An 8,941-nucleotide genomic window follows, 5' to 3' on the forward strand; every position below is an offset into this window, starting at 1 on the left:
TATGGAGTACAGCAGAAGTATGTCACTAAAAGAACACCTTTTTGAAATGCGTAGCTAACCCATCCTTTAAAGGTGTTTATCCCCTGGGTGATGAAAGGGTAATCTGCATGAACAAGAAAAAGACTATACGGATAAGACAGCCTAATTATGTAGGTTTTCAAATATTGGAGATGGCGAAGAAGAAGATGTACTCATTTGGTACAACGTGATCAAGAAACACTACGGTGACCGCGCCAAATTGGCGTACGAAGACACAGACAGTTTCATATTCAGCTTAGAAATCCATAAGAATCTAAATGACGAGTTGAAAAACGGTAAGCTTGCGGAGTACCTGGATACTAGCAACTTCCATCATGATCATCCCTGTTTCAACGGGGAAAGAAAAGGAAAATTAGGACTTTTAAAGTCAGAGACTGGAGCTCAACTCATCAAGGAAGTTGTGATCCTGAAACCTAAGATGTACTCCGTGTTTATGGAAGACGAGAGTTATATAACCCGATGTAAAGGTATACCCGGATGTCACCAAAGACAATTAACACATAAATCTTTCAAAGACGTTCTGAATGGCGAGGCTGCCAGACGTGTGGAGTGTTATAACATTAGGAATATCAAAGGACAAATATCTACAACACGGATAAAAAAGAAAACCCTGTCAAGGTTTGATGATAAACGTTATTACGTCAATCAAAACGTCACTCGTGCGTACTACCACCCCAATAATGAGCAAGTGACAGAAGAAGAAGAAGAAGAAGAAGAAGAAGAAGAAGAAGAAGAAGAAGAAGAAGAAGAAGAGGAGGAGGAGGAGGAGGAGGAGGAGGAGGAGGAGGAGGAGGAGGATGAGGTAGGTCGGGTGAACACAGCATTATGGCGAGAGAGAGAGAAATTATCGGATCTGTATTTTACTGCAGAAACACTTCACACTCAACCGCACAATGCAAAGAGACAACGCACTAATACTATGAATTAATATTAAGAGACGTGCAATAGAAGAGGTGTCATTCCAATGCAGCAAACCAAACACGAACCTATGACGTGATCATTGGGAAAACGGTTGGAAGAGGAACAGCTGTGAATGTACACAAGTGTCATCTACATGATCAGGGGGAGGGGGATGGGGTAGGTGTTATCGATTTAACCGTTGGACGGTTAGAGAAGGGACAGATGCAAAGCAACTCCTGTTAATAATAAGTATGTATGTATGTATGTATGTATTGTTATATACAATAAATTACTGTAATTTGTTAAGGTTGTTTTAGTATACCTCAATAACAGTCATGGATAAGACGTTCCGCGAAGAGAGTCTGAACTTATTTAGACATCCAGCACGAATTATTATTGCCGGATATACAAATTCTGGAAAAACGCATCTGTGCACTAAAATTGTTGAGAAGTATCATGAGGTGTTTAGTAGAATAATAATATGTGGTGTTACTTCACATCCACTGCAAAATAATGGCAGTATTAAAGACAAACTCGAGTTACACAAAGATATTATCGACCCCGCCGATGAAATCACTCCATATACAGACCCCCAGGCACACAGTCTTTTGATATTAGACGATAATTTTCTATCCTCAGCCAATTCTCTGGCGGTTGTAAACAGTTTTATCAAGGGAAGACATCAAAATCTTTCTGTTATATTTATTGTCCAAAATATTTTCTTCCAAGGCAAGTTCGCTTGAAGTATTGGCTTAAATACTTCCCACTATATTCTCATGAAAAACAGAGATATCCACCAGGTGCAGTGTTTAGGAAGACAGATCTTTGGACGAGAACGTGCAAAAGCTTTTGTGGAAATTTATAAAAATACTGTTCTGAAACAAACCCACGGTTATCTTCTATGTGACTTGGCACCACACACACCTGAAGAACTACAGCTGCGTACCAATATCGTAAACGAGGGACTGTGTGAAAAAGTCTTCCTGTTATGAATACTACTGACATATTGAATGATATTTATCACGATGTTAATAACCCAGCCGGTTTAGGGGGAGTACGTCAGTTGTACAAGGAGGCGAGGAAACGTAAGAAGAACATAACATTGCGTGATGTCAAAGATTTTCTTCAGCAAAGTCGTACATACACTCCATAAACCGACGAGAAAACGCTTCCCCGTCGAAAAATTCTCGCCCCAAAACCCCGAGTCATCATGACATGTGACCTAGGAGACTTTCCGCCCTCCAAAAAATTTAATAGAGGTTTCAAATATATATTATTCTGTTTGGATGTCTTTAGCAGGTATTTACAAGTGGCACCTCTTACCAGTAAATCAGGACAAAGTACACTGTCTGCGTTACAGTCCATTTTAGAGACAGAAGAATCTAAAGGTACAAGTCGCCTCTTTACAGATTTAGGAACCGAATTTTATAACAGACGAGTGAAGGACTATTTATCGTCGAAACGCGTGTTGTTATACTCAAATTATTCACGCGAAACGAAAGCATCTCTGGCTGAGCGGGTTATCCGTACCATTAAAACCAAGATTTATAAGTATTTAACTTTACACAATACGCTAACGTACATTCATATCCTCCGTCCCTGGTGAATGCATACAATCGCACACCCCATACCGGTTTAGGCTTGCAACAAACCCCGAAACAGGTACATGAAATACGTAACCTGTCTCAAATCAAAGCACAGTTTAAACGCATGTATTTAAACCGTCCCACTATAAAGAATCGCGTCAGTTCTGATTTGACGGTGGGAGACATAGTACGTCTACAATCGGTCTCACGAACGCAGTTCAAATTTAATAAGGCTTACACCGTCAACAATACGGAGGAGTTATTTAAAATCACCCGTATTGATACATCCCAAACAGTTCCTACGTATTATTTAAAGGATTTGGAGGGCGAAGAAGTAAAAGGTGCATTTTACCGGGATGAACTCATTAAGTCTTCCTTACCGGAAACTTATCAAGTTGATATTCTGAAGACTAGGACTTATCGAGGAAAGAAACAATACAGGGTACATTGGAGGGGTTATCCTAGTAAATTCGACAGTTGGATAGATGCTTCTGCTTTGCTAAGGTATGACGCAAGAACCCCTTATTCTGCAGCATAAAGACCTGATTTTTCTACTCAGTCAGTTATCCCCCAAACTGAGAAAGGATCTGATAAAAGGACTGAAAAAGAAGGAAATTGAATGCATATCTGAAATTTTCTCTAATTTTTTAAAAAAGCGACTGACGGATAAGACTAACGTAATAAACAAATTGAAGAAATTTAGGAAAGACATTCGTGCAGTGGCCTTAAAAAAGACTCCCGTCTTTAAAAAAAAAGCAATCTTACTCTCAGGCGGTGGCTGAGTCGTCAAAGTAACGGCCTCGTGTTCAGGAGGACGCGAGTTCAATCCCCGCCCGGTGCCACCAAGCTGGGATTTTTCAGCCGCCGCCGAGTGGCTTAAAACTACCCACATGCTGTCCAGAAGACCACCTATCAACCCGGGCTCTAGATTCTAGGATCAAAAATGAGCTCTGGGAGGGCAGCATGAGCCAATGCAAGATGGCGCCACTATAAACACTCGCCTGCGCCAGAACGGGCTGGGCCGACCATCAGGACCCACCGGAATGAAGCCTTGGACCGACCATCAGGATCCACCGGGAAGAAGCCTACCGGCGCAATAGGCAGCAATGTAAAAAAAAAAAAAAAAAAAAAAAAAAAGAGGGGGTAGTATTTTGATGACTCTTCTACCACTTGTTACGTCGGTGATTTCAGGTTTACTGCCAAAATGAAAGAATATTGCCTTGTTCCAGTGTCCATCGCTGAAAAATACATGTAAAATACGAACGCTACCGCCCCCGCCGCCGTTTCTACCGCTCCCGCTCCCGCTGTTGTCACTACTCCATCCGTACCCCCGCGTCTAAGTCACAGATCTTCTTTACCTTCGCGTACAAATCCACCGCTAGACGACTTGATTCGTGTTGCGGTGAATCCCGCTTATCGGGAATATGGAGTATCGCTCATGAAGTTACTGGATGGAAAACCTAATATAGCCTGGGATGAAAAGGGTAATTTTTTACCGCCCTTTTCCGGTCTGAATATTATACATTTGATTAATAACCTGGGCAATCCCAAAGGTAAATTCTCGAGTGAGGAGCAGTCTTTGCTTTCCATGCTCTTTCGCCTCACTCAACTATCTCCTGATGCCATAAGAAATGTCAGACAAAGAAAAAAGCAACTCGTTGGTGGGTCATGGCTTGCTTACTAATCATATCGGAGATCTACATCGAATACACGACAATACCGGATTACTTACATCTGTCGGGGAGAAAAGATCGATAGGGAAACCTGATTGGATAACTACATCCGTCCGCGGATGAATGGCGACATCTGTTAACCCAGGCGATGGTTTGCAGCTGTCGAGAAATAAAACGATCGTCAGTACTGTTTCCACCACAGTCGCCATGGCACTCAAAACCGTTACTGGAAAGCTCTGCGATGCCGAGTTTGCCAGTCGTAGAAATGTTTTGGTTTACGCTGTAAATGCTATTGGCTGTGACGCGTTTGGTCTCATCAAGGACTTGCATCAAGTGTATCGTCATGAAAGTGTATATAGTCGCAGGAAGCGACTGTACAACCTTTCGAGATCGATGGTAAGCACCCGAGACGAGCCAGGGACCTTGATCGTGCAAGAACCATTGGGAACGGACAAATCTCCGACTCTTATCGCCTGTGTGACGCAGTTCGGTTGGGGAGCATCGATTGAGGACAACGTCAAGGCAATGCAGGCCGCTAACAAATCGCACGACTGGCACTACGTCGAAGGCCTGAAAGAAGACACCAAGATCAATCGCCGACATCATTTCAAGACCTGCATGAAAAAGTTAGTCACGCTGGCCATGGGACATAAGGACATGGAAAAAATTATTATTGCCGAAGGAATGGGTTGCCGTGGAAAATTGGATGAGGAGTGGCGTGAATACTATCTGCCTGCAATAGAGACGCTCGCTACCAGACTGGAACCTTTGGCATTCAAACTGTTCTTGTTTGTACACTCGAATAAAAGTACTCCGAATATTGTGTATATATGTCATCCTGTGTTAGTTTACGAATCAGTTACTAGCTAGCCATGGCGGGAGATGAACATTATATATATTTGACTAATTTAGGGAACAGGGATATTTTTCCGGATAATAGACCCCATCAATTTGTAAATAGACTTAACCCTCCTTTACTCCTTGACCCAAATAAGGATTATGAAATAGCCATGGTGAACTGCTTGTATCCTAAAACGTTTTATAGTATACCCAAGCACGATTTTTCAGCCCGCATTGAAATTTATGCGAGTGCACACTTTCAACCCGAACATACATACTTATTGTATACCTTCGTTCCCCAGAGCAACATCTTGGCAGGTGATACCAGGTACATGATTCATGTTATCAATAGCGATCTGTCCCTTGCTCTTGCAAAGCTTCTCAAGAGTTACTATACACATTACTTTAAGGGTGAGGAATTCTTATTTAGCTATAATAAATTGTTACGGAGGACAGATCTAATTGTTCGCAAGGGTATCTGCACGAGTGATGATCACTTTTGTAAACTCAGTCTTAAATTCGGATTCCGAATGGCACAGTGTCTAGGATTTGCACATACCATGGATTATACTTTTATGAGTCCGATGATCTCAATGTCAAGAATCTTACATACATACCGCCCCTTTCCCCACGCCAAGACGGTGGGGTTGACTGCGCCTTGATCTATGCCGATTGCGTAACCCCCCCGATGTATGGCGGGCAAATGGTAAATCTATTAGATGCAGTTACCATGGAAGCTGCTGGAGGTAGAGACTTTCGCCAGCTCGTATATAAATCTCTTAATAAGACCTTCATAGATTCGATTTCCGTCAGAGTGCTCGATCAAAGGGGTAAAAGTATAACCTACGGGCGAGGAAAACCATGACCCTTTTATTGCATATTCGCCCTAAATAAGAAATAAATACGACACTTTTCGTGAAGATGGGTTATTCATTCACAGACAGTCATGAGGAGTACTTTCATTCCTCCGGGACGTCATGATTTCGATGCTCTCTTTTTAGAGAGTCATGCAAGGTGGTGGATTAGAGGATATTAGGATATTTCTCCCGCCTCCCGTTCAGCGAGGTAGAAGAGGAGGTGGAATTTTAATATACTGAGCGGTCTGGCTAAAAGCCATCCCTTTTCTCATGAGAAATGTCGCTCCCGAAGCTGTGCGTATGGGGAAAGACGTATTAGGCGATGTGTTAGATGGACGGGATATCCGTCACTCGTTAAAACCAGAGGCGTGTCGGCTCTGAAAGGCGTTGGACAAAGACTTGTCCGAGGGGAGGTAAGGAGTCCGCAAGCGTCAAAGACGAGTCCAAGGCAGGCGCGTCCGTAAGCGTAAGAAAACAAGCAAAAGAAAGACGAAACGACGGTCACGTAAAACATGTTATAAAAGTGACATATTCAACATGAAAACGTTAGTTTAACGTGGAAGATGGCGGAATACGGACTTGACGTACAGGGGTGGGACGACCACCTCTCTGCGTCAGTACGCAGCCGCCGTAAGCGAAGGGTTTCCTCGAGTGACGCGTGTGAGACCAGTAGAAAGTTCTATTGCATCTCGAAACAAACTCGATATTTTACCCGTTAATCTTTACGGTTCTAATAATGAGATTAATGATAGTTATATTGAATTTAGTATTCCAGGCGTTACTGGACAATTTCTGGATCTCAGTACACTCTCGATGAACATGAAGACGCGCGTGACCAAGGTGGACGGGTCGAAGCTTGGTGATACGGATCATGTGGTTTTTGCTAACGGCTTTAGTAATACCCTTTTAAAAATTGCACTTGCTACCTCAACGAACAGATGGTAGAATCAACGCCCTCTTTAATTATCATGCCTTTGTTAAAATGATAACGTCGATCCCCCAAGAAAAGTTAGATTCGATTGGACGTAGTTCCTTCTTTTTCCGTGATGATCAGAGTGAAAAAGGTATAGTGAACACGTATAGTGACGAGTACTTTACAGGAGCCAATAAACAAGAAAAGGAAATGATTGCCAACATAAAGCACCCGGTCTTAGTATGACAGCACCTTTGCTGTTAGATATTGCGAGTCTAGACGCGTATCTCCTCGACGGCACAGATGTGAGAATCAGGTTGGAATTAGCAAGCAAGTCGTGGATTCTAAACACATCTCAGGATGGAGATCTCTTTAAATTTGCGCTCGAATCAGTAAAACTATGGGTCGATCGCGTCGTGCCGCACGCATCAGCGTTATCGTCACTCAATACTTCACTCGCGTCGAAATCCTTGCAGTATACATACAATCGAACCCTGTATAAAACATATGTCTTAGGAATCAATCAAACGAGTTTGCTGGCCGAATTGCCGTTTGCACAAATCATTCCACAGAATCTGATAATGGTTATGGTTGACATGGATAACATGTCTGGTTCTTACAACAAGAACGGTCTTTATTTCACTCACGCGGATCTCAATCACGCTCATATCACCATTAATGGGTCAACGGCTTATAATATTCATGCTCAGTTTCCCCATCATGTCTCTCGACTCTTTTATTCGACGCTAGAAGGACTTGGCTTGGAAACAACTAACAATCTTACTCTCCCGGCTTTTGCAGCGGGTCGAACCTTATGCGCTTTTAATTTCGTCACAGAAGACGTGGAAAATGGGATTCCCCTCGATAAAAATGGAAACATGCGTATCTCTTTAACTTTTAATAAAGGACACAACAGAAATCTCGTCATTATATTCTTCGCCGACACGACAGGCATAATTGAAATTGACGCGCATCGTCAAGTAACGTGTCAGGTTCGCGCGTAAAATAAAATGAATGCACTGGAAATCGAACGAGGATTAGCGGGTGTACTGGGGGATAAGATTATTTTTTTAGGTTGTCATCCTGAAAGTCATGTCGGTAAGCTGCTTGAACATGCAAAGCAGCAGCTAAAACCCATTGTCTTTATTCTGAACACTCTGAAGTGGGGAGAAGTCATGGGTCACTGGATCTCTATATACATTCATTATGAAACTCAAACACTCTTTTACTTTGACACTTATAACTTAGATCCAAGGTTGTATTCACTGTCATTACATCACTTTATACAAGTACATCCGTATATGACGGTGTATAGATTAGCATATAGATTACAGGGTCTGCAATCCCTTGTGTGTGGCATTTACACGATGTACTTTTGCTATCTCCTCAGTCATCACCCCCTTAAACGTGTCATGTATTCCCTCCATGCAACCTTTAAGAAAGGACAGCATTTCTATAATGATAAACTTATCACGCGATTGGGATACAAACTCTTTCCATTACCACAATGTGAAACAACATTCTGCTTACTTAGTAACGCAAGGCATTGTCGACGAGAGATTTGCAACGTTATCATGTAAAGCATGGTGCCATGCTAAAGAGAGGGGTAGACGCGGGAGAACACCTGGAGGTATGCTAGAGGAACAGCTGCTATCGCAACACTTGCGTGTATGGGTTGCCAATTGGTTTCCATACTGATGCATATAAACCCAGACGTCCACCACTACAACCGCACTTTACCAGCAAGTTGAAGTGTATACGCAACGTGATGGCTAAACGGTTCTCGTCAACCACGTTCGGTAAGTGACATCAGTTGCTATCTACATGGTTTGTTAAATCATCAATACCGTTTCCTCATTCTGTATTTACTCTCTTGTTTGTTTTCAGATGGTCTGGTAATCAACATTAATTATTACTGTTCTCGCAACTCACCAGATGAAAGCATGATACGAGAAAGTGTCGATGCAGACGCACCGAGCAGGGAGACTGAAGGACGTGGTGCTGTTAAACACAAGAAACGTATCATCACAGACTACAAAGCACCCCCTCCAAAGATCGGTATGTATGCATCTATATGGAATGATAACTCATCCATTTCTTTAAGGCGTTCGAGTAATTATTACTGTTCTCCAG

At 42.5% G+C, this 8,941-nt stretch overlaps 1 pseudogene; it reads left to right on the top strand.

Annotated features, from left to right (window-relative positions):
• The first annotated feature begins 6,172 nt into the window (after positions 1-6,172).
• Positions 6,173-7,956, top strand: LOC126998992 (uncharacterized; annotated as a pseudogene).
• Positions 7,957-8,941: the final 985 nt, after the last annotated feature.

The sequence above is a fragment of the Eriocheir sinensis genome, chromosome 1 (assembly GCF_024679095.1).
Source record: "Eriocheir sinensis breed Jianghai 21 chromosome 1, ASM2467909v1, whole genome shotgun sequence".
In the NCBI taxonomy this organism is placed as follows: Eukaryota; Metazoa; Arthropoda; class Malacostraca; order Decapoda; family Varunidae; genus Eriocheir; species Eriocheir sinensis.